Genomic DNA, 26,669 nt, shown 5'->3' with positions numbered 1-26,669 from the left:
CTTGAACTTTCTTCCTCTGTTTGCAGCTTAGTTTCCCCACCTCCCGAGGAAGGTGGCTGCGGTAGGTCTCGAATGCTTACATCGCGCAGAAATAAACCAAGTCTACCTATGAATTCACCATCCAATTAAATAAACCTGTCCAGTAGGCTTGTGTTATAATACACGTCCTTCTCCTTTGGGGAATGAACCATTCCAATACTAGAAGTTTCTCCTATCTCTGAATCAGTGTGGTATCACAGTCAGTTGTTGTTGCTGAAACTTGTTTCTTTCCAACTGTCAGAACTTCTTTACATAGACTATGAAAAACAAATGCAGTGATTCTGAAAGTGCATATACCTGGAATCAAAAGTACTTTAGTTTCCTAGGAAATAATTGTCACTGCCAATATGTAATGGTTATTTCAATCATTTTGTAGTGAAAGGCATGGCTGATGCTCAGACAGTGTGGTTCTTACCATACAATTCTTCAAATTATTTCCATTTTGTTTGCTTTGATGCCTTTTAGAAACAATGTCATCTCCTACTCTGCAAATATTTTGGGAAATACCTCAAAATGTAGCCTGAAGCAACCTAAGAAAGTGTCTATTCCTGCGTTCCATGCCAAACTTATTTAATCAGCATCTTTGGGAGAAGGCTCTAGAACCAGCATTTATCCCAATGCACTCCAAAGTTTAAAAACTACTACTCCAAAACATGAGAGCAAGGAAAGAGCCCAGAGAATAACATTGTAAAACTATAGACATACAATTAATATAAAAATATTGAAAATAAATTAGGATTTTGAGTTTTCCTACATATTATTATTTCCTAGGACTGTGCAAAGGATTTTAGACTGTTTTCCCTTTCATTTGAATCTTAAATATTGGAATTAAAATTTAAATGTCAAAGATGTTAAGGATATGAATGTTTATCAATTTTAAAGTTTCCCGAGGTCACCAAACAATGAATGATCTCTATGATAGTAAAAGGTATTAAATTCGTAATCTGTGCCGTTATTATTTCCACTTTTGAGTGTTCAGTTTTACAAAGCTTTCTAAATAACAAGCCATTCTTTCATTATTCGATATGTCTAAAAAGCATCCCTCCTTTAAAAATCCCCATCTACGCTTCCATCACATTTTCCACTGAGGCAGTTCCTATCAGGGTCAGACTTTCGAAAGGTAATTTATTGGTACACCTAGGTTAAAATTTTTGGCCAAAGGTACTCCATTTATTCATGAGTGACTCTTTTCCTATTAGCTGATTTTAGTAAGGGAATTTCCTCATTGCTTTATTTTTAATGGAAAAAGTATTAGGCAGAGTTTGCCAACTAAATATGCCAAACTCGACAGTATGCATTTAAGCTGGATGGGACAAAGAACTGGCTTCGGAACCATGAAAATACAGAATGCTGTGATTACCACTGACACTGGATGAGAGCAAAACAACATTCGACTTCCTAGGAAAACTGCGGAGACCGACCCATAGAATTAATTCTTGCTTCCCGTGTTGTGGAATCCATAAGGGTCTAAAAGGGGAAAATGCTCCGAACCTCTAGGTTTTCAGATGTACTTACTTTATAAAGTAAATGTATTCTGAAAGAGTTGAAGTCTTTTTCAAATTCATAGGAATCTTTTTGATCAATAAAAGTACTCTTGATTTTTAAGCTGGGTTTAAACATCACATTTACAATACAGGTGGCCACTAATTTCAACTAGGTTGTATTTCACAAGTTTAATTTAAAAGTTAAATATTTCAAACTCAAAACATTTTCACCCAGAAATGATGCCATAAATGATGTGAGATGCTCATATTCCATTTTTTTAATCCATAAAATTATACTCAGATCATATGATTTGTAAAAAGAGAGCTGGAAGTGGAAAGTAATAGAAAATAATACTGCGTGATTCTAAAAAAGTAAATCAATGAAACAGATTTTTTTAAATTCTTGTTTACTTTGAATAGAAACAGCAAAGAAAAACAAGTTGGATCATCAGTAAATGAGAAAGAGAGAGTAGGAGGCTTTGGGAAAACACAGAGTGGTTATAACATGAGCAGTATCCTCCTGAGCAGAGAAAAAGTAGACGGAAGAAAGAAATGTGAGGTAGAGCTAGAGCCTGAGGGGCAAAGTGGTCTCACATAAAGGTAGCTGAGCCGTACTCGACTGGCTCTTAAGTAGAGAGGATGCTCATTAATGGCCATGTTCATAATTCAGGGGAGCAGGTGCAGTCAGTTATTTTTAAAGGAATAGATGTGTATTATATGTACACATCCATTTAGGAAGTGTTTAAGCAGAGACAATGCGCATGAATGATAATTCAAGGAACATCAACAAATGATATCAATAGAGAACTCGATCTAGCAACGTGTTTTTCTCTGAACTACTCAACCCACCGCTCGACTTCGTTGGACCTCACTTCCTAAGGAAATCTATCCTCCTTGTCTTTCAGAAAGTTCAGCAGCAGGTGTTCAGGTGGGCCACATTTACCCGTTTGCTGCCTTTACCCATACAGGTGTTTCTTTAATTTGCTAAATATTCCTTGAATACCTACTGTATTTTAGGTACTTTGTGAAATTTGCTACTCTTGCCCCAGACAGTACACCAAATGGACATTTTGTTCTCTTTGAATCTTAGTGTTTCCCATTTTACTATTTCTCTTTCTTTTCATTAAATTTGGATGGTTGGGAAAACAGGAAGTACCTGTGCCTGGGATGGAGGACAAGGAATATGAGTAACCCAGGGAATGAGGTCCAAATGAGGGCATATCTGTCTTATTCCTTCTCTGTTCCTTGGACACCAAGGAATTCTTCGCAGCTCTGAGTCCCTTTTACTTTAATTTAACCTAACGAACAAGTGGGAGAGGTGGAAAAGCAGACAGACTGTATCGTCATGACTAACATTATCCAAAGAAAAGTTGATAATTTCAACGTAGAAGCCTGCAATATCTAGCACCTCTGGGTTCGATGAAGTCTCGCTACTAGGCTAACCTGCAGTGTGAGAAGCAAGAAGTTAAGAAGTCCATCCTAGAAAAAGGGACCCATAATTCTTCATCAGCTCTAATTTTTAGTAAAATAAAATATCTGAAAGAAAAGTTGCCAGAATCTCTATTACTATTTAGGTTGAGGCACAAAATAAGTTACTATGTACGTTCCTAAAATTCCTCTTCACTCCGGAAACCCCACTGGAAAAATAATGGTGCATTTTCCGTTGAAGAAACTTTTTTAAAGAAATTTTTTAGTGTAAAGCATTCCTCTTTTCCATTCCATTCTCAAGAAACAAGAGTAAGGATAAGACAGGGAGCTCCTGTTGTGGCTTAGCGGTTGACAAACCTGACTGGTATCCACGAGGATGCGGGTTAGATCCCTGGCCTCACTCAGTGGGTCGGGAATATGGTGTTACGGGGAGCTGTGGTGTAGGTTGCAGACGCGGCTCAGATCCTGCGTGGCTGTGGCTGTGGCTTAGGCCAGCAGCTGTAGCTTCGATTCAACCCCTAGCCTGGGAACTTCCATATGCCGCAGGTGCAGGCCTAAAAAGCAAAAGATGACCAAAAAAAAAAAAAAAGGATACGAGAGTATTGGCCACATTCAGAAGGGAGTCTTAGGACAGGCATGGCCCATTCCTGCGCTGAAGGTCTCAGTCTCTACTTCACAGCTTTCAGAAACGTCTAGGAAATCCTCCTATGCCAGTCAGCCTTCCCGGTCCCGTGTCCTCACCTCTGTCCTCGTGGAGATTTCATGGTAGGGAAGAGGCAGCTACTAACAAGAAGCAAATAAATATTCAGACCCACTAAATGAGGGCTCAGCAATAACGCTCAGCATACTCTTCTCTGGAGTTTTCCTCCTCCAAGTTTTTTCCAGTCAATGATCCACCTCTTTTTAATCTCACTGATTCTTCCTGTTGTCTCTTATGCACCAAAATCGGTCTGATCCACTCCTTTTAACTCTTTCAAGCTTTAACAGCCCGTTAAATGAAATGTATAAATTTGCATGTTAGATTAGGCTCTATGCCTGAGAAATCTAATCCAGATAGCTAGCCCTAAGTAATGTCAGATGGCTACACCGTGGCCATTATGGAATCAAGTAGCCCACAACCTAGGCAGCAAGAGGCACCGTTTCCGATCCTGAGATTTTCTTAATTACATTTTCCAGTGACTAAGTGTCCTATTCTGGGACACATAAGAATGAACAGTTTGCTCTGTCATGCTGCCTGTCTGGCAAAGTAACTTCACCATGGATGAAGTTGGACTAGCCGCTTTTAAAGTCAATAAGGATTACATGGATCCAGTTAATATAAAAGGAACAGACTTCCAGTAATTGTTGTGGTAACACGATGGAACATTACCTAACTGAAGATATTGGATGTAACTCAGGAAACACATTAGAAGAAAGGTATATACAGCAATTTTTAAGAATGTGCACATTATCTAATTTACAATGACATACACTGGTTGTTTGAAAATGTATAGAAATTGGACAATAATTCTTAATTTTTTCTTTAATTATTAAAAATAATGACATTAAAATGAAACATTTAGTTAGAGTATAACCACTCTAATAATAAAAATAATTTTTACACTTATTTCAGTTTAAAAGATATGGACATGTTAAATACATTTTATCTTACTAGCTTAATAAAAGCAAAACTTTTACTGCTTTTGTTAGTTGACTAAGAGTTGATTCTTTCTTTTTTCGTTTTTTTCTCTTTTTAGGGCTGTACCCACAGCATATGGAAGTTCCTGAGCTAGGGGGTCGAATCGGAGCTGCAGCTGCCAGCCTACACCACAGCCACAACAATGCCAGATCCAAGCCGCATCTGTGACCTTCACCACAGCTCATGGCACCAGATCCTTAACCCACTGAGCGAGGCCAGGGATCAAACCCACATCCTCATGGATACTAGTTGGATTCATTTCCGCTGCCCCACAGTGGGAACTGCTGGAGCCAGTTCTTTTGGTATGAATATATTTTTTGTCGATTTTTAGGCATTTAAGGAATTTTCATTTTGCCATGCTTTAAACCCCCAAGTAATGTGCAGCTAAACACATCTTGAACATATACCCAGGAGAATAACTCAGTTCACATGAATATTGGCGAGAACTTGATAAAATCTTCTAGCAAAACAGAACCAGAAGGACATACATAAAATAGATGGAAGAATATTTTGAAAACCCAGAACGAATGTGAGGCCACATAGGGATATGCTGAAGGACATAAAATTGTTTCAGGTAGTATAGTGACAGAAAACTATCCTTTTCCTCCTGACTTTGTAAAATTTGTCTCATTTCACCACATGCATGTAGGTTCACCACTGATTATTAATTCATTTTATACCACCTCTTGTTCATACATACGTACCTTCACAGGATGACCACTATAAATCTTTCTAAATAAATACATAGATCAGCAAACAATAAAACACTGAAAGCCCTCCAGGGTTGGAAAAGGAGGGCTTGGAGATGGAGCATAAAGATGGAGAGCTGGTGTCATGACCAGGGGAGAGGTAGGCCCCTTCGGTCTCTAATGGCTGCAGGACTCAGGTCTAAGGAGGCTAGAGGTCTGGAACTGAAATTCGACTGGGAATTTGGGGTTAGTAAATGCAGACTGTTGCATTTGGAGTGGGTGAGCAATGAGACCCTGCTGTATAGACACTTGTGATGGAACATGATATGACTGAGTCACCTTGGTCGCTTTGCTGTACAGCAGAAATTCACAGAACATTGTAAATCAACTACAAGAAAAATTTTAACCAAAAAAAAAGCTTACTAAAAAAAAAAAGAAAGGAAGAAAGAAAGAAAAGAAATTCTTACATAAATTCAAGACCAAAGAGGGAGCTGCTTCCTACTTGATGAAGCAGCAAAAACTATACCCACTGATCCAGGGAAGTGACTAGAGCTTGTCTGACTATGAATCTAGATGCAATGGAAGGAAAAAAAAAATAGCTCTATTGTGACAAATAACACCTCACTCTGGTGGGTATCCATATAGAGCTTGAATTTATATTATTCACAGTGCATGAATCCTTCAAATGGAATTTATATAAACTAACAGAAACCTATAATTCTCTATGGAAACATGTTTTAAACAGAACACAAGACTCCTAAAGAAAAAAAAACTGAAAATGAGTTTACAATTAAATGAATAATAGTGAAGCCACACTTGCGAATTACCCAACATAACGAATAAGCAGGCACCATACAGGGGAGGATTTGAATTCTAAAATTTGAGATATGTTAATAACATGAAAACTAATCATTAAAATAATTGTGAAGTTAAACAGGAAGAAATAGAAACCAACATTAAGACACTGTGAACACCTATTACCAGATTTGAAAAAGAACCAAGTAATACTTATGAAAAAGAAAAATACAGTTTTCAAATTTTAAAATTTAGTGAAAACTTTTGGAATGAAAAAAGAAACTGCCTAAAAGAATACTAATGAACCGTGAATTACATCTGAAGAAATTTTCTAGAATGAGCACAGAATGTTAAGAGATGGAATAATTAAGAGACATGGAGGAATAAATGAGAAAGCATACCAGTGTCTACTAGGAATTCCAGATGTCCATTTAAAGATAATAGCTGATAATTTTCCATATTTAAAGAAAGACATGAACACTATAAGGAAAATCATTCCAAGGCACAATCTAGATAAATGAAAAAATTCAAACACAAAGATTTTAACAAAGCCACAGAACTCCAAAGGTAATGCAAAGATCTTAAAAATCAGCTGGAACAAACAATATAAAGAAGCAAAGAAACAATAGATATCTCATCACATAAAATAGACAAGGTGACAATGGAAAAAATAATTTCAAGTGTTGAAGGAAAATAACAAACTCAAGTTCTATGTTTATATAAACTATTTCTCTTCACTAATGAGAGCAAAATCAATACTTTTTTCAGAAAGCGACTAAAGTTCACCACTCAAATAATTTTGAGTAACAAAATATATTATCTGCATTTTGGTAAAAACCCTAGTTTTCAGCCTTGGAAACTCAGTTATTCCAGGAGTCACGAAACTAAAAGTACATTGTCATTAATGGTGAACTGCTACATACCAAATTCACTGCTGACATATCTTCATATGTCAAAAGCTGGAAATTTTAATGGCATCAAAGAGGTGCCCTTCTGATAGGTCGTTAAGTGACCTTAAACGCAGAAACTGTCCTGTTCTTATCAGGTATGTCTTCAGTGGTCTAATCTATAGCATTGCCATTCTTCTTAAGAGGAACCTCAAAATGTCAAACCTTTCGGTTCTTCGAAAGTCATTGCTGCATTTCTTAAACCATCGTTACGTGGAGACGGTTGCACTTCAAAGTGCCCGTCCTGATTTTAAGATGTTCCTGATCATGAAATGTTATATGGATTTTTGCCGTATTTTTGCTCAACTATTCTGTCATAGTATGAAATACATATAAATTATGTTGTAGCTCCACCTTTAAATCATCTTTGTGCCAAGCACACTTAAGAAACATAGGAGAGTTGAGCTGGAGACACAGGGAAAGATTGTTGGGTAAGCAGAGTAAGGTCTTGCCACACAGCTCATGCTCATTAACAACTTCTTCAGGCAGAAAAGCAACTCTTTGCAAATGACGGGAGGTACTAGAGAATTCCAGCATAGGAACAGACCTAATGATTGTGAGCGGTGTAGTGTGTTTTCACCCAGGACAAAGCCTTAACAACTCCAGCTACTAGGACAAAGAAATTTTCGTTAATAATGTATCTACTCCTTAAATTAGACAGAACTTCCACAAGTGAATTATAACCCTTCATATGCTGTGGTTTTTTTCTTAAACCCTGACAGAATTTACCAAAGTAATTAAAAACCCCAAGCATCCTAGCCATACAATGGCACAGAACCATTATCTCTTTCTCATTCTATTTAATTCTTGAGGCTAATATGTTTACTTACTACAATGATCACAAGTTAAGAAACATGTAGGTTGAATTTAATAGGGAATTATTAAAATATATTCATGAAAGAACACACAATAAAGGTACATTCAAAGTTGCTTTCAAATATGGAGAAAATTAGATACAGTTTTTGATTTAGAAGAGCTGAGGGACTGGCAGGTTGCTACTGTCAAAAACAAGCATTAGTCTAAGATATTTAAATAGAAGCATAAGAATAATGCTGGGTATGATCACTGCATTCGAGACCCTAGTTCTAATTTAAATCCATAATTGAAACACAGTAGCAAGAATTAAGAGAAATTTAGAAAGAGCAACAAAAACAAAATTATTTAAGGTTTGAGACATCACCTTGTCAGGAGTAAAGAAATTTCAAGATGTTAAAATGAGTAAAAAGGAAGCATCAAATGTGGCTTTAGAGTAAATGTAGGCCATTATAAGCGGTGTTGAACGCTGAACATGAAAAAGGGAGAAATGTGTTTAATATGTAGAAAAGAAGGGCAGAAGAGGTGAGGTGATATTCTACAGAAGAGAATGTGGAAATCTGTTCTTGAATTTATTGGAGAGAGAGAAATTTATCCTTTGTGAAAAGTTTTATACCATTCTGCCTGACAAGGAAAAAAATATAAATATATTTTTATAATACGTCCCAATTCTCAGTTATTTATAGATAAGTTTTGAAATTGTACTTGGAAGGCTTAGGGTAAATAAATCTAAATGTTTTCTGAAGTATGAGCACAACATCACAATTTTCTAGATGCTAAGTTATTTTATGACTTTGTTCTTCTATTGAATGAACAATAAGCATCCCCTGACAAACAAACAAACGAAAAAGATCTTTCAGGAAAAAAAAAAATGTTTCCAAAAAAAAAAAAAGTTTCCAAAATGGTTCCTGTCAAGATGGCAGCTGAGGAGTTCCCTGGTGGCCTAGTGGGTTAAGGATCTGGCATTGTCACTGCAGCAGCTTGGGTAGCCACTGTGGCACAGGTCTGATCCCTGGCCTGGGAACTTCCACATGCTGAGGATGTGGGGCAAAAAGAAGGATGGCAGCTGCGTACAGAGAATGTCATTGTTTGGGTTTAGTGGCTCTGATGTTCCGTAGAAGGAGAAAAGGCCGCTCCGGGGTGGTATTAAGCCCTCCCGCGGGAGGCGGAGTGAGCCTACTCACCACTCCTCACAAACCCTCCTCATAAAATGGGCGCTTTCCAGGTAGAAGATAGATGACGAATTCTTTCTGCTGTTTTAGGGTTTTTAATTCTAAAAATATTGGGGGGTTTTATCTGCTTTTGTTTTACTTCTGAGTATAAAATGTAAGGAAATTGTTTTATAATTTCGACCTTTGAACAGACTTGATAAACTGTGTTATGGCCAGCATGCTTCGAGTTTATTTTGGATGCAAAATGGTCTCCCTATGGAATCTACTGAAATCAGCAAACGAAATAATTTCAAAAAGTACACATTCAATAGACATTCTCTGCAGTTAGGAAAATTTACGTTAATCTATTTGTATTTACCAACACCCTGTTCTTTTCTTTATGAAAGCACTTTGCGAAAGGGGGACAATTTAAAAGAACACAAAAGGAGGAAAAATGACATAAAAGTTTCAAATTGTCAGCACTCCTGCCTGCTTTTCACAGGGACCACTGCCTTACACTCACCTAGCCTTCCAGCACCTGAACCGAGCACCCCGTTATGCTGCGAGTGGGCTGGGTGGTGTCTTCGCATCCCTTTTCTTCTGTACAGGCAAGAGCTTTCAAACCAAAAATCTAACAGTTTGTGTGGTGGTCCTGAAAGAAAGGTCTCTGGTGACGAGGGAAGGTGATTCATATGTGTACACCTGACCTTATAAAAATAGTCTTCGTATTTCTCATAAAGTTGAATTTATGCTGCAATCAAACATTTATTCCAGTTTCTTTTTGTGTATCTCTAATAGACCATTTAGTTTGTAGATCTCTGTTAAAATAAGTCTGTTTTGTTTTCTCCAAAATTTGCCTATAGTTTTTCTTCTTTATGAAAAAATGAAACAAATAGTTTCTTTCATCAAGACATTTTTTGCCTAGTTTCAGCTAACACATTGTAGTGACTAAAAATTGCCTTTGCCTATTATTTACTGTTCAGAAAGTAAAATTTAAGTGTATTTATTAACTAACAATTCTGTCTTTAGAGTAAAAGTTATTAGGTTTCTAATACTAATAGTTCTTTCACATGTAAAGTTCAGATTTCTTCTCAAAGGAAAGAATTACTCTTCTACATTGGGAAAGGCTTTCTGGAGTTCCTGTTGTGGCACAGTGGAAACGAATCCGACTAGGAACCATGAGGTTGCGGGTTCGATCCCTGTCCTCGCTCAGTGGGTTAAGGATCCGGCATTGCTGTGAGCTATGGTGTAGGTCACAGACACGGCTCGGATCTGGCATTGCTGTGGCTCTGGCGTAGGCTCACAGTAACAGCTCTGGTTCGACCCCAAGCCTGGGAACCTCCATATGCTGCGAGTGCAGGCCTAAAAAGACACAACAAAAAAGAAAAGAAAAGAAAGGCTTTCTATTCACGCCCTGAAACTACATTTTTTAGCTTGTAGACTATAGATCATCCATTTTTTTGGTATGGATGCTGAAATTTAGTTCTTGAAACTGAACCCATATTTGTTTATATGTCTCTCTATAATAGGATTCTGGATGATGAGTGGTTTTCTGTGCACACGTGAAGGATTAGATACATATCTTTCTTTTTTCCAAAAATGCCATCAGCATTGTCAGGCTCTGAATAATATAGGTAGAAAACTGCCTCAATATTTCTGACATTTCTTTTTTTAAAAATAGCCACAATGCAGAATGAATAAATATTAACGTTTCATAAAGCGTGACCATGAAATAGCAAAACTCCTTTTTTTTTTTTTTTCAAAAAAGCTCATGTACTGAAATTTATATTCAAATGAATGTTGCCCTTCGCTGGGGTCGCCTTGGATTTCAGAAATGCTGCCATTGTTCAAAATATTTTGTTAACACGTTTTGGGGTCTGTTTTTAGAGCCAATTTATGCACCCGGAAGCATTCCTCAGTGAACACTGGGAAGGCATTGTGTTTTTATGATCAGTGCAAATGTGGAGGCAGACTTTCTGAGATGCTAATAATTTCTTTTTTGCTTTTGTGAATATATCTATTTATATTTTTCAAAAGCACTAAGTCTACAGTCCTAAGATACTCAGAATGACATTCTTTGCGTCCTTAGGCTTGAGGTGTTTCTTATGATGAGTCTGTGCCATCCTCATGAAATATGTTTTTATTCTATAGACTATTCTTCTTTATTCTAGACAAAAGATATGTCTATCACATAGGAGGAGGGCTCAGAGGCTGATGGGCTCTGAGGTCACAGTGGTTGGAGGGCTTCAGGGACTATTCAGGACATTTGGACTCATTAAAAAACAAACAGGAAACACAAATGTTCAGGCTGGATCAAGAAGTATGGATGGGCTCATTGTTTTGTTCACATCTTATGATTTCATTTAGTCATATCTTTATCGTTACTAGAACTCATGGGATTATACCTAACCCGCCCCTGCTTGGGGCTCTTTTACTGGATATGGAGCTTTACCAGAGCCTATAGCACTCTGCATACCTAGTTACTATTTGATATTCACTTGCATTAGGGATGTACAAAATGCATCCTAAAGAGCCAGTGTATACCAGGCCCACATGGGTTCACTAGTGTATTTTACCAAACATTTCAGAGAGGAATTATACCAATTCCCTAAAATCTCTTCCAGAAGGTAGAAGCAGAGAGAATACTTCCTAACTCATTCTGTGATGCTCAAATTACCCTAATGCCAAAACTAGAAAGCCGTTAAAAGAATATTGCTCCAATACCCCTCATGAACAGAGAAGCAAAAGCCCTTAATAAGAGCCAACCCACGGGCCATCATGCCAGATAAAGGGGTGATGGAGCTATGGAGGGATGTTTTGTTTCCACTTGACGCTGTTCCTTTACTCAGCCAAAGGTTACTCTTCTGAGCACTATCCTACATGGTCACGAAGTCAGACAAGTTACCATGCCTCGTTTTGTCATTCACTTATTAATTCACTTTTCCAGCAACATTTCTTCAGCATATACAAGGTGTCAGGCACCGTACTTGGTCCTGGGGAGTAAATCAGCGAGCAAAATAGGCCAAAGCCCTGCCCTTGTGGAGCCTACATTCTACTGGGGAAAGAGATGACCAACACGATATGCATGTGTTAGTGATACATGTTACACTTACGCCATTCTTAGCACATATGTGGAGGTGAAATACACAGAGGTTGTTCAAGGTGCCTTATAGAGCAGGTGGCTTCATGTAAAACCCCAAAGGATGTGAAGGAAAGAGTCTTGACAGTGTCTCCTGGAGAAGAGAAAGTAGAAGGGACAAGAAGACAATTGCCGGGAGGCCAGGAAGGGTGAGAGAAGGGAGGTGCTTGGAGGTCAAGTTGAAGTGAGGTGGAAACCCAGTCATGAAGGGCCTTGTGGAAAATAGCAGGGAGCTTGGATTTTCCACTAAGTGTAGTGGGAAACCACTGGAGGGTGTTCACTGAGCAAATGCTATGAAATGATTGACTAGTTTAGAAATTTATTCTAGCTTCTATGGAGAAGATTATATTTAGGTGTCAAAAGTACAGGCAGAAAGACCAGTAGGACGTTTCTGCAGGGGTGCAGGAGAGGAAGCTCTCAGAAGGTCACTAGCTTTGATCAGGCTCATGGCAGAATAATGGGGAAAGCAAAAAAAGGCTTGAGACATAGCTTCAAAGTAGAACCTATATGACCTGTTGATGGATTGGTTATATGGAATAAGAGAGAAAATATTAAGTATTATCCTAGGTTTCTGCCTTGAACAACTTAGTGAAGACTTTCACCATAATGGGGAAGATTGAAAACAGAATCAGATAAAGGAGGGGAAAAAGCTTTATTTTTTACATAGTAGGCTTGGTTTGAGGTTCTCACTGGACTTTCAAGGGATGACAAAAAAGCTATTAGATTGAGGAGGCTGGGCCCCAGGAGAAAAGCTTGGGATGAAAATATCAAAAGAAGATTTGTATTAAGATGCTCTCAGCAGCAAATTAAAAAACCCCTTACCAGAAGTTGCTTGAATATAAATACTACTGACATTTGTTTTGTCACTTTATCATGTCTATTTTTTAAGTCTAACTTTAGAGAGTTCTAGGGTTGATTCAGCAGATAATTGATGTAAAAACCTGGCTCAGCTTCTGTAAGAGTCTCTTGACCTAACCCCCCGGTTTGCAGTGTCAGTGCAGCAATCCAAGAATCGTGTCCTTGTGTGGCAGCAGAGAAAGCAGGGTAATGAAAGAAGAGTGTGCAGCTGAAAGGGGGTTTTGATTTGTTTTGCTTTGTTGTTGAAGTTAGCTCTCTCTTCTAATGGGGGAGCAAGATTTTTTCCAGAAAATTGTCAGCAGACCTCCCCATTGACTTTTGTCCAGGGTGATATCAAATGTTCCTCAGTTGCAAAAGGCAAGAGTATTATCTCAATTGATTTTAAAAACGACTGGGATCTTCAGGGAAAGTGACCATCCATGTCTGCTGCAGGTGACACTGGCTTTCGAACCAGGACAAAATGGTATCACCAGGGATACTTCCAATGTACACTCACAGTATTTCCCCCTCTTTCTACTATGCCTTTTTTATGTAGCTACCAGATCAATGAAATCATATGCTCCCCAAGTTTACAGTATCAACTACAAATTAGTTGATTCTAGCAGTAAAAGCAAACCATAATCCAACCAATTTAATCTGGCTATAATGAAGATTATCTCTCATCGCAGATGGAGAATTAAACACCCCCCCCCCCCTGCACACACACACACACATCATGATTTCCAGCAACTTCATGTCTTGTTGTTAGTTTAGGAAAAAATACAGCCTAGAATATCATAACCTTATAGATATTTCTTGTACACTTCAATTCAGAAATCCGGATAATTCCATTTACTTTCACAAGCTATGACTGTCTCATCTGCAGGATTTTGTTCTTGTGCACATTCCGCCTGGAAATTACCTCCAGTAGATTTTTCCAGGGCCCATCAGTTCTCATTATTCAGTTCTCACTAAGTGGCATTTTCTTAGAGCTACTTACCTTGACCACTTTGCTGGAAGTAGCCACACCTGCCCCAAGTCCCTTGATATTTAATACATATTTAAATAACTGCTTTTAATGCACCAAAGTTATCACAAACTGAACAAGGTGTATATTTTTGTGTAGACCAATATATTGTTTCCTTCTCACCCTTGGTGAGGTCAAGGATGTCTGTTTTCTTCGCCATGGGCTCCCAGCACCTGTAGCAGCATGTGCTATGAAGGAGAGAGTCAGGATTCATGTGTGCTTCTACAAATGAGGACACTTTGAAAATAATAGGTCTGTATTATCTTCAGAAATACATATAACACTTAAATTCCGTGATTCCTGATACAATTTTTTAGACGACATTTACTGGATTTTTTTCCCTGATAGGGAGCATAAATTACATTAAGAAGGGAATCCTACTTCACTATTCTACTAGTGCTTCCGACTTAGCTGATCTTCTTCTGTCTTTTAGGGATTTTCTTGTTTTTAATCCACATTTTCTACTTCAAAATAGAGGATGAATAACAATACATGACTCTGTTTTCCTAGACGTAGTAATTGGTTTAAAGAAGGACACTACATCCAAGAGGAGCCAGTGAAACTTTTTCATATGGTTGTAATGATTTTATGTGCATATTCATTTTTATACTTGTAAGCTCTTAACCTATGGTGCGCCACTGCCTTTTAATTTGAAATGGAATGTCTTAACAATGGCCTGTGGTTTCACACTTTGTTTTTATAACTCTGAAATCAGTCATCTGTCTATGAACCAAGATACTAATTAAAAATTTCTGGAAAAACGTACCTGTATTTCTGAGCTTAAAGGTCTAAAAGAGACAAATTGGAATATGGAGAAGAAGGAGAGCTAATATCAGAAGGATTAGTTGAGCTAGCTGCTTTTGCTACGTGGCAGGAGCTGAATCTGGTATTCAAATTTTTCAGATGAGTAAAATGTGATCACTGCATTTGAGTGTCCCACAGCCTAGCTGGAGACTATAGGTAGTGTGTGAGGGGAAATAAACAGGAAGAGGAACAGGATATGTCCAGGATAAAGGAGATTCAGAGAGAGGAAAAAAAATAGAGTTCAGATATAAACATATCTGATGCAGCGACTGTGCTGGCAAAGCAATGAAATCAGTAGGAAAAAGCAGCAAAATCAATCTAAGAGGGAGGAAGAGACAGATCTGTTTAAAGAATCAGAAATACGACAATCAGAACTATTGGAATGAGACCCTCGAAAATGGAAGACACTGAATTCCAGAAATAAGTTCCTGGGTTTGTGCACCTGTGGTGGTTGGCTAGTGTGTGAGTGTGAGCTTGAGGATGTGAATGCGTCAGGTGGCCGACGGACGTTTCCGTTCACCTGCCGCTTCTGAGCAGGGTTAACAGGTATAGCTGTTGATTGACTGACTGAGAGTCTCCCGTATGCCAAGCGCTGCGGCAGGGACAAATAAAAGAGGCCACTGTCCTCAAAAAGGTCATAATCTCTGATGAGAGACATAAAAAGGCGATGTGATAGAACATAGTTGCCATAACGCTCCTATTATTGCAGGGAATAATAGGAATAATTTTTTTCTTTCTCATGTCAAAACCTAATGCAAGCATCCCATTCGCATTTAAATCATGAGTACCTCACTTACATTGTCCTACCATACAGTTACTTGGTTCTCTTTGTTCTATTACAGAAAAAAAACAATATAAGTTGATATCTGCATGAGTTTTAAAATACAAATTGTTATCTCTGTCAGCCATATCACACTGTATTGTGAGAAGTCCAAAATTTAGGTTCTTTTTTGAATTTAATTATCTGGTACTTTCCTACAACAGTCTGTCTCTTATTGACATGTCAAATTTCATTTTGTTCACGTTTCTTTTGCGTGTGTCCCCTTGATATTGATAGCAGGGGCTGGTGTTAGAGCTTATCTGCTTTTGATTCTGCAAATGTAATAAAGAAGGAAAATACAAAGGAGCAGCCACATGTATTAAGTATTCAAGCATCCACCCAACTTCTGGATCAAACTAATATTGGGGGAAACGTGGGCTGCATTCTGGAACTCAGTCTCCCTGGTGTCAGAGACACATACACCTTTGACAAATGCATCAAGGAACAAATTATTGAAAAAAAGCACGCAGTCGTCTTATGAGACTCTTTGTTTTGCTTTTAAGGTACAATAATTTCATGAATCGGGCCTTTTGTATTATGTTACTTTTCACTTCAGAGCAACAGCATTTTTCTTATCTAACAATTTATGAATAAAAGACATGAAAATTATCAGAGATATTACTCCTCAGTGTTCCATGTACTCCATTGGAATATATCTTAAGTAATGATAAAATTAAAAACTAATTGAGGGAAAACATAATATTAAAAGAGATGCCAAGAAGTTAGGTAATTCTTGACTACCTCGAGGCAGTTTTGAAATTTTTGAAGGTCTTCTATAAAGGGGTTCTCACGACACCTCGTAGCAACGCTTCCTTATGTCTAACTCAAATGTTCAAGTGCACTCCGTTTTCTTTTGTGTAGAAAATTTGTGGTGGAATATCATATCTTTTAGGCCTATAGCTAATGCCAAAACCACTGCGATGAATTAATGCAGCTAAAAGTTTAAAAATTGTGGCCCCCTTGATAATTAATCTTGTTTCTCTTGGACTTTGCAGATGAAAGTAAAATTCAATTTGTCATTAAAAGAAGGGAAGAGTTAGTTTGAATCATTTTATGTGAAAGAAGGTTTTTCATCATTTATTTAAAATCATCAACAGTCGTTTTTACCCAAGAAAGTTCTAGAGAAGTCATTTTGATTTTCAAATGTGATTAGAAAAACTCACACATTCAGCCTTGCCCTTTCTGTGAACTCGTTCTTAGCTTAACAAGTTTTCTTGACCCCATCATTTTAGGTGGGTTTGTAACATTGATAGTTGTACATTAGCACTGAGTATTTTTTAAATTTTATAAAATCATGCTGCATTGTCTTGTGGATAAGTATATTTGGGTCACATTGATTTGGTTCTATGTGGATTACTGTTTGAGGAAAGGGCTGATTATTTTGGAGTGAGGGGTCATTCCATGAAGAGCCGTTATTTCCTGGAACCTTAACTCGGGGGCCTCAGAATACGGACTGGGGCCCAGGCTCTTTACCAAGGTCACTGTCGTATTCGTGCCATTGCTTTTTCTCCAACTCAAAGATACCCTAGTGGCAGAAAGATAGATTCATAGGGAAAAGAAAGGAATAGCTCCTACTTACCCACGCGCCTCAGAGCAGCAAACAGCTATTACCTGACGGTCACTGCGGAGGCGTGGAATGTTCAAAGGTTTCGGAAGGGGTTATGGCTGGACCTGTGTCTGATCTCTGCCAGCTCCTTGTGATTCTTGGCAGGGGGCTTGGCCTCTCCATCCTATTGTCCTTTATATGCAATCATTTAATGATATCCTGCCAACATTATTCCAAAGGTAAAAACTGAAAGTAGATAAGGTTTTCCAAATTAGTTTTTCAGCGTTGTGAGGTTCCATTAAGATATAACTTAAAATAGTGCTTGTTAATTGGCAGGTGGTGATCTATCAGTGGGCCATGGAATCAAATTAGTGGCTGGTGGCAGGCATTTTAAATGGAATAAGGTAGAACAAAATCAAAAAATGTAAGTGAAGATTAGTTTGGCTTTGTAAACCTTTTCTTCCACGTACGTATTCACGTCCCACGTGTGAATTGTGCTGTGAAAGGCATTCCTTCCCACTGTCGTTGCACCAAGCAGCTGAGCTGGAGATGTTCATGTGGGTGACGTGCAGAAGCTCAAATGCCCACTCAGCTGGATGCTTGCGAGAAGAAAGCAGGTACATTACTCTATCCTTACTAGTTTTTCTAAGGTCCACTTTTAGGCATCTTCCTCACAATTCATGGTGCCAATACTAGAGTTCTGTTTTTCCTCTTCACACGTCAGTGTTTCTTCTCTGACATTTTTTGTGTGCCCCAAGATGGGTACTTTATGTGAATAAATGCTCTTGCACCAACCCATAACACCTCCATTCTGAGAGCACTCTCTCTAATGTCTTAAAGCCTGTGTTAAATTTCTCTATTTCCTAAAACAGCACATGAAACTATGGGACCTACATTATCCTGGATCCCAAACTGTAAGGGAACATAAAATCATAGGGAAGATGTATTTCTTATCAGAAAAAGCAGGTGTGCTTAAATGTTGACTGAGCTGCTTAATCGTTTGAGAATAATATATCTTGCAAAGAAGGACAGTAATATTCAAATACTTGTATTTTTATTTTCTGTCAGTTTGGTCTTTTCCCTTCAGAATAATGTTTTCTACCTTCTTGATGAAATCAGGTTCATGCATCAAGTCAGCCATCCTTGACTATTTGAAGCCTTTGGCATCAGGTCTGTAATGCCGTTTTACATATTGCTTGCTGATGTGGATGCCTGATCAGAAATTCAGCTGTTCCACTGGGACCCCACTTTTGTTTTTCTAGGAGCAGTTTCACATCTGTAACATCCAGCTTCCAGAAAGAAGAGCATTCAAACTAATCAGACTGTGTTCATTTGTGTTACAACAAATTTTTCAAATAGCAAACAAAAGGGAAAGAAAAGCTTATATGTTGAACCAACTGAAATTGCTGTTTGACTCATTTTGACCCCTATAGTTCAACTTACTATTACTTTTGAAGGAAATATCCCATATTCCGTATACATTTCCGTTTAAATATCCAGGCTCTGAATTTAGCCAGGATGATATGTGGGCTGATGTTTTTCTTCATTCTTGTATTTAGTAATTATTTTCCTTATTTCCTATGTTCAGAACACCAAGCGAGTGGTAAGACAAAGCCAAATCAGCAGATGCCTAAGAATCATTTTTTTCTGGTTGCTGATAGGCTGGTGGCAAAACAAAGTTAAATGCTTCTTTTCAGTCCTAAAGTCCCACAATACTTGACAGTCCATAAGAGGTGTGGTTTTTCTAAAATATGGCCTCAGTTTGGTTTTAGGCTTTTCACACTGCTTCCTATCTTGTCCCCACATTTATTTCCTCCTGAGTAGACACTCTCTCCAGTCAACCTGCCAGTGTCGTGTCGTCTTTCCTAAATATCATTCCCTGATCTGTAGTACTAATAATCTACTGTACACATTTAACCACCTAAAGTCTCTTTGTGTCTTGAAACATTAGCAGATCACTAAGGTGACTCTTTTAACATTGTGATTGCACCAGCCACAGTCAAGAAAATGTTACAGTTGTTCCTCTGTTACTGTTCCTTCATTTCTGAGGCAAGAATATCTCTGCAGTTTGCCCCACTACAAATAGTGGATACTGGGTAGTTTGCCTCACTGGACACCCTGTCCGTTGCTGTTTCTAGCTCTTTTCATGTCTCCTTTAGGAGTTGCATTTAGTGTAGTGTTTCATTCTGTTTCGAGGGAGTCCTTTGTTCTGGGGCTGATATTTTTGTAACGATTGCTTCCAGCCGGCACCATCCAGTGTTGCAGGGCTTTCGTTTCCTTCAGAAACCCCTCATTCGACCATCCCACCTGCCCCTGCTGCTCTGATGTCACCCAGTGATAGACCAAGTACCACAAAACAGTGCAACCACATCCCTGGCAGGGATTCTCAACCTTGGCTGCACAATGGAATCATCTGCAGAGTTTTGAAAATACTGATGCCCAGGCTTTGCTCCTGAATGAAAGTCTGCATAAATTGGCCTGAATGGAAGCCTGGGCATTAATATTTTTAAAATCTCCCAAGGTGAATCTAATGCATAATGAAGTCTGAGAATGACTGATTGAAGTTTTAGCAAGTTCCCAGGTAGAGCTGGTTGAATTTCTTTGGTCTCATGGAAGCCAGACCCAAACTTTGGAATAGACTGAAACTAATGTATGTATCTATTTTAGTCACCCATTGTGATAATTAGCTGGATACCATTTATAAAGGTTTTACCATCTGCCCTGCATTCATCAGCAAGGAGTTCAGATCTCAACAAGGGTGAGAAATAATCTCTGTAAGATATAACAGCCCTGAAGTCACTCGGCATCCACTGCAAGCTTATTTCATGCACCCGATGCTTTGGGCAGCTATCTCCTGAGGGTAATTAGCGTCTGTGTAAAGATGTAGTCACCTGTATGTAAGCAGGAGCAATCTCAAGAGTTTTTCATTTCTAGCAGCAAAGAAATTATCTTACAGCAGCATTTTGCCAGCATATATTAGGATGTCAATAAAGCCAGTATTAGAATGAAGCCTTGGAACGCTAAGGAACAGGAGAAGAATTTCTATTACACATCCATAACTGCTGCTTCCTCCAAGTAGATCAGGCTGGGAAAGACTAATTGAGGATTTTCCCCAAATCTCCTTTGACTGTACACAATTCCTGCAGTTGCTGCCAAAGTTCCCCAGAAGGGGAAAAAAAGGGGGGGGGGAGGAAGAAGTATCCCCAAATGGGTAACCAGTACCCACATTAACAGCTGTTTGGATGAACCCTGTTGTGATGTGGATTCAGTCTTAATTTACATTGATAAGGACATTCTTTTGTTGAGAAAGAAAGGTTTTTTCCACTGTGTAACATTATACCCTTTTAGAATCGCAAGCTTGCCTAAAGTCTCTGCACTGAGAGTAGTTTCCCACGTCCGTTTCACTAGTGATCTAGGTCTGTCTCCATCGATTATTGTGATGGGACAGTCTACAGATGTGATTATGGGTGCAGTTCTCCCCCTTTCCACCTTCAGGTCGTCTGCTTTAAGAGAACTGGAAGATCTTTGCCCACTGTTGCTGTCCCTTTTACGCTTCAGTGCCTCGGTGCCTTTGGTAAACTATTAAAAATAGGCACGAATCGTAATTTTCAGTGACTGCAACGCTTCTGTTTTACATCAAAGTCCAGCTGTTTTCAGAAGGACCCTTGATCACCTCTGCAGTCATGACCTGGGCTTAGGGCGCTGTTAGGAGGCACTGATTTCCACCAAAGGGAGAGATTTGTTCCAGGATTTTGTTGGAGAACCTTGCAAAAACGCCTTTCCTTTTAAATAAAAACTACAGTATATTGACACCCATTAAGAAGAAGGCACGACCCTTAAACTCAGTTAAGTCCCTCCAAGCTCTGTTTTACTAGAACTTTGTTAAAGCCCTGGGGAAGGCTATAAACCTCCCTTAGAGCGTAGTTTTGATGAAGGATATTCAGGAAGCACCTCAAAATTCAGGAAGACCATCTTCATACTCTTGCGTGGTCAAGAGGTCAGTTTCTAAACACTGCACCAAGTAGCATAAGTAAGAATAACCCCAAAGCGCAGTAAGATTTGAGGATGCTATAGAGTCCTATCTCTAACTCTACACTTCCACCCATATCCGTGTGGCAAAATACAGAAAACAGATCAAATAAATCAGAAAGGTAAAGAACAAAGATAAAATTCACACAAGTGGCTTTGGAAATGCAATGCTTAAAAGAAACACAGAGAAAGAGGGATTGGATTGTTCACGGGATAAATATAGGCCTGGTCACAGTATTAAGTGAGAATCTTTGTATGAAAAGCCACAAAAACCATGTGAGCTTGCATAAATCCCAGGGATGTTATGAGAAAGACACTGGGGTATCTACAGAATCCAAGCAAGCATGAAGCTTTCACACCTCAGGCAGAGTGGGATCCAGTGCTTTAACAGATATCTCAGTGGCAAGAATTTGTTCTTCAGGTTTCTGCAATTCTCCTCAAGGCCCCACCATCTAAGTCCCTGTATTGCTCAGTTCAAATTCCAAATTAGCAGAAAAGTAATTTGATTTTCCCATGTGGCGTGAAGGACCTATCATGTATTAATGAGCAATAGCCACGAAAGGTGTTCTTGGAACAGAAACATGGACGTTGGGGTCCTTGCTCTGGACAGGGTGGTAGCTCTCAATTAGGAAGAGGCCCAGACAGGTGACCCAATGGATTTGATTACAAATATTGTCAGGGTCTTGAACATAAAAAGATGAGACCATCAAAATACAGGGACCGCTATGAGTCATGTTCGTCCCCAAACCTCAGGCCTCTCTCTTTTGCCTAAATTGTCTTATATTCATGACTGCTCGGTAATGAGTACCTGGGCCTCGAAGACAAGGTGGTCGTGTTTTGCTTTGTGGAAAACGGGAGCATGAGCGATCTTGAGAGGGTCCTTGGCTCTTGAGTTTCTGAGGGAAAGCAGGAGGAGGAGTGTGTCCTGAGTCCTCCTCTTCTTCCCAGAAGCTGGCTTATACCCTAAGCCTGTCTTCTCCCTCTTTCTCTCCCTCTTTCTCATTCCCTGTTGTGGAAAGAAAAAAGGAGAAGAAGGGAATGGAGTTAGGGTGAGAGGATGGGTGGGAAAGAAGAGGAAGAGAAAAGAAGAGAGGTCAGAGGCAAGAATGAGGAAGCAGAGAGCGTCTTCAGAGGGCGCCAGGGTCCCTGCCTTCCCTCACCCAGTCACCTGATGGAAAGTTACAGCAAGCAGCTGCCCCAAGGAAAGTCCTAGACGGTTGAGGCCCACCCTCAGAGCCACCCCCATCCCTCTCTTCAGGTCATTCTAAAATGACTTGACGAGAGCTCAGAGCCTGCTGTCCGCATGTAGCAAGGATAGATTGCATGGGTTTAGGTTCAGAACAACTTAGAGATAGTCTCATACCACTTTTCCCAATACCAAGTTTCAATAGATTTAGAGGAGAACAGAAGAGATGTGACAACCCAAAAGGAAAAGGGGAAAAAGAGTAGAATCTGAGAGCCCCCCCGCCCCAAATCCTTGCTCTCTTTGTAAGTTTTCCTGGTGCTGCCCTTGATGAGAAGTCATTTTATTTTGTTGGCCTGTGAGAAACAAAAATACTGAAATTAAGACCAAGCATGGAGATATTTTATGGTGGTTGACCTTTAAATTAGCTAAAGTGAGCGCTCAGAGGGCAAGAACACAGGGGTCAGCATTTCACTAAGAGCCACATTTCATTCTCTTCCTTGGAAGATAAAGCCTAAATGTGTGAATCCAGTGCAATTTATTCCTTATCCGCCATCCCCCCTCTTTGCCAGGCAATGGGGTGTTTGCTTTGTCCAGGCCCCTAGACCATAAGCCCCCCAAGGACAGCCACCCTGTCTCCTGTGTCACAACAGCATACTCGGCACCTGGCATAAGGCCAGCACATGACGTCACTGAGGAACATGGGCTGAAAAGATACTAAACACAAAGCAGTGTTTAAACAGTGCGACCTTTGGGAAATGTGGGGACGCAGGATGGAATTAGCACAATGTTTAAGAGCCTCGAGTCGGAATGAATTGATTTGAATCCTGAATGCAAATCTCCTAGCTCCGAGATTTCTGCTCATGTGTTTCATGTCTCTGAACTTGGTTTTCTTCTCTGCAAACAGAGGGTGATAAGAGGAGCTTCTTCCTGAAATTGTTCTTAAAAGAAAATCAGCTGTGGCCCCTAAAGCATTGAGCATATATTTCATGCTGTGCAATGAGTGCTCAGAAATATTAAGTCGCCATGCAGAGTTCTATGCAAAATCCAATGAAATTTGGTAAATCTCTCAAGTTTAGTGTTGGTGGAAATTTTCCACCTGTTCCGGTGGTTACGTATCAAGGAATGAGCAGCGTCAAGAGAGAAGATAAAAAAAGATCCTGTTCTTGGCTAATAGCAGTGACGTTCTCGAGCAGCGAGGCTCTGTGAGTACGTGATAGAACAGGCTTATTATAGTTTTCCTTTCTAGCCACTCAGCAGTAAATAGATTCAGAAATAGTCACATAGGAAGCTCTGATCCACCAAGTGATTTTACCACTCCTATCTGCTGCTTTTCTTCCAACACGGGCATGATGCAAAAGCATTAGCATGCTTTTGGCCAGGATCGTGAGTGTTTTGGAACCTGCATTTGTAACTCCCTCGCCGGAAGACCAGCCAGGGATTTAGAGTCTACAAGATGGTGTGACTGCTAAAGTCTTTTGCAGAGCTGTAGTTTCATTTCCTGGGGCTTATGTCTAGAGTCTCTCTCTCTGACATGTTTTTATATTTTGGTATGAAAATGGGAGACTACTAGTGATGATCAAAACCAGGATAACCGTGGTGAAAGCTGCTTTGGCAGCCCTGCCAAGGACAAGCTCAATTCCGACTTAGGCTGCCCTTCTTTTCTAATCCCTGCAGCCTGGCAGGCATAGTCTATCTTGGATTAGATTTATACCTGTGTAGAACATATGCACTTAATAGCAACAGGAATTAAAATAATTCCACACTCAAAATTTGAACTTGTGTATTTGAGAGAGGAAAGGAATGTGTAATGCAGGGTCCCGTGCCGTCCTTTGTCCACTGTATCAGAGATTTTTCAGCAGTCAGTCACTGTTCCTCGTTAATGCATTCAGTGTTTGTGAAAAGCAGTAGGAAGGGGTCCTCGGTGAAATGGAGGAGCTAGTTAATATTCCTACAAAGAATTCATTAACTTCAACAAGATGTGATTTGAGAGAAAAGGTTCTAATCACTACACATTTTAAATAAGCACTTGCACTTAATAGGTGCCAGGATTTTGATTATACAACTGGGTATTTCACACTGAGAAATGCTGACTGTTTTGAACGTATCAGTGGGGTGAGTGGAAATGTACAAAATGTTTGAAACGTGAAATAAATGCAAACATTACCGATGTTAGATCAGATTATTTTAAATTGGATTAGAGGGTGTTAAAATATAGGACAAGGTCTATTTCAAAAGTAATTCAAAATTAATTCACCATTACTAAGCTGAGATTCAGATGCAAAGAAAAATGGAAAAGAGAGTGTTGTTTTTCTTCAGGTAAGCAGTGGAAAGATTAAAAATTATAAACTTTCTCCTTGGAAACAAAATACCTCTCTTGGTTGTTTTTTTAAAAAAACATGTACAGTAGGCTTTTATTTTTATAAGCAAACTTGCACCTGGATTTATGCTCCAACAAGTGAGAATAAGTAAGAATAATGGTAAAGACAGACACTAGGCTAGCTTAGGGAAGATAATCTCTCTTGGTTTGAAACACAAGTGTTATTTAGAAATTCACTTCTCAGAACTGCCTGAAACACTTCTTTATTTTGAAGATATTAGGCTCTTTATCCTTAAAAAGAAATTATACTTTGTCTTTACAATTGAAGCCATCAAGGCTGGCATGGGATTATCTAACAAGGTGTTAGTTACACACATTATCCTGGGACCAAAAGATTCCAGTCCGTATTTTGTTTTCTGCCGAAGACTTTTGTCATCATCTTTTCATAAATTGAAAGTACTCTCTTTGGACCAAGTGATTTAGCCTTTATTTCAGCGTCTATTGGTATAATGTCTGTGTACGGAGACACTGCAAGAAATGCCATCTTAAGTTTTCAAATACTTCTTCACTTGAAAATAATAAGCAAACAGGAAATTCCCATTGTGGCTCAGCAGTAATGAGCCTGCCTAGTATCCATGAGGACGCGAGTTCCATCCCTGGCCTTAAGGGTCCGGCATTGCCATGAGCTGTGGTATAGGTCACAGATGCTGCTCAGATTGTGCATTGCTGTGGCTGGGGTGTAGGCTAGCAGGAGTGGCCCCTAGCCTGGGAACTTCCACCTGCCACATGTGCAGCCCTAAAAAGAAAAAAGAAAAGGGGAAACAGTCAGCAAACAATCAATGGAAAAGTGTTCTAGCCAAAGTGTCAATACAAATCACTTTGAATAATTTAAGTAACTGAACATATGAAATCCCACAAGTCCGGATTTCTCATGTATTTGCCCTAGGAATTGTCTTTTCTTAGTAGTCAAAGCACCACGACTGTCTACACCTTAATTCATTACTATTCTAGTGTGAAAATCACAGTAAGCTTAAGGGCCTCTAGGACAATTCCTGTTTAACCTTTAAAATAGCTAAAAGCTGCCAGTATGATAATCAGTTCCTCTATTTTACATGTTATATTTGATAGACTAAAATGGTGATATTTTATAAAGTTCACTTTAGCTAAAAAGAAGAAAAATCCCCAATCTCACTAATGAAGCCAGTGCTAGAGTGACAGTTAAATATATATAAGCGTTTCATCATTTCATAGATGACTTAATGGACATCACCTGTTGATCCTATGATTAGATTAAAAAAATCTATGCGTAGCTAGGATGTCCTTATTAGTACACTTTTTAACTCTAAACTGTTTTGTAAAGAAGAAGACAGTCCAAGCTTGTTATTTAAGAGGATGTGACAAGGGTTGAGGCGACTAAAGATGTTGCACTGCCCTCCTACAGTCCATTGTATTGGTTGGAAAGATCGTGCGCTATTAGTGGCTGAAAGAAGTGAGCACACATCACCATTATCTGACTAATTGCTTTGTGAGGTGCTTTGAGAAGAACTGGAACTGAAAGGCACTCGAAACTACCAATTTGTGGTCTATTCTTAGTGTCAATGATGCCTAAGAGTACAGCACACTGCAAAGTCTGTTTTTCAGATGATAATATTTTTGTTAAAGGGATGTGGATTTTAAAATACATCAGCTCTTCACGTCCAAGGGTCCCACATCTGCAGAATTCAACCAAAGGTGGATAGAAAAATATCTGAAAAAAAATCCAGAAAATTCCAAGAGCAAAACGTGAACTTGCTGCACTCCAACCGTTATTTCCATAGCATGTGCATTATATTTACAGCTATTTACGTCATATTTAATAGGTATTGTAAGTGGTCTAGAGATGATTTAAAGTATACGGGAGTATGTGCATAAATTTTATGGAAATACTATACCATGTTATA

At 39.0% G+C, this 26,669-nt stretch overlaps 1 protein-coding gene across 1 annotated transcript in view; it reads left to right on the top strand.

Moving 5' to 3' along the window:
* SYT1 (synaptotagmin 1) overlaps positions 1-26,669 on the top strand; it is a 523,537-nt gene that overhangs the window by 110,441 nt on the left and 386,427 nt on the right. The window lies entirely within an intron of this gene.

This window comes from Phacochoerus africanus, chromosome 7, assembly GCF_016906955.1.
Source record: "Phacochoerus africanus isolate WHEZ1 chromosome 7, ROS_Pafr_v1, whole genome shotgun sequence".
Taxonomy (NCBI): Eukaryota; Metazoa; Chordata; class Mammalia; order Artiodactyla; family Suidae; genus Phacochoerus; species Phacochoerus africanus.
Note: the sequence above shows the minus strand (reverse complement) of the source record. Positions and strands in the feature narration are given on the sequence as shown.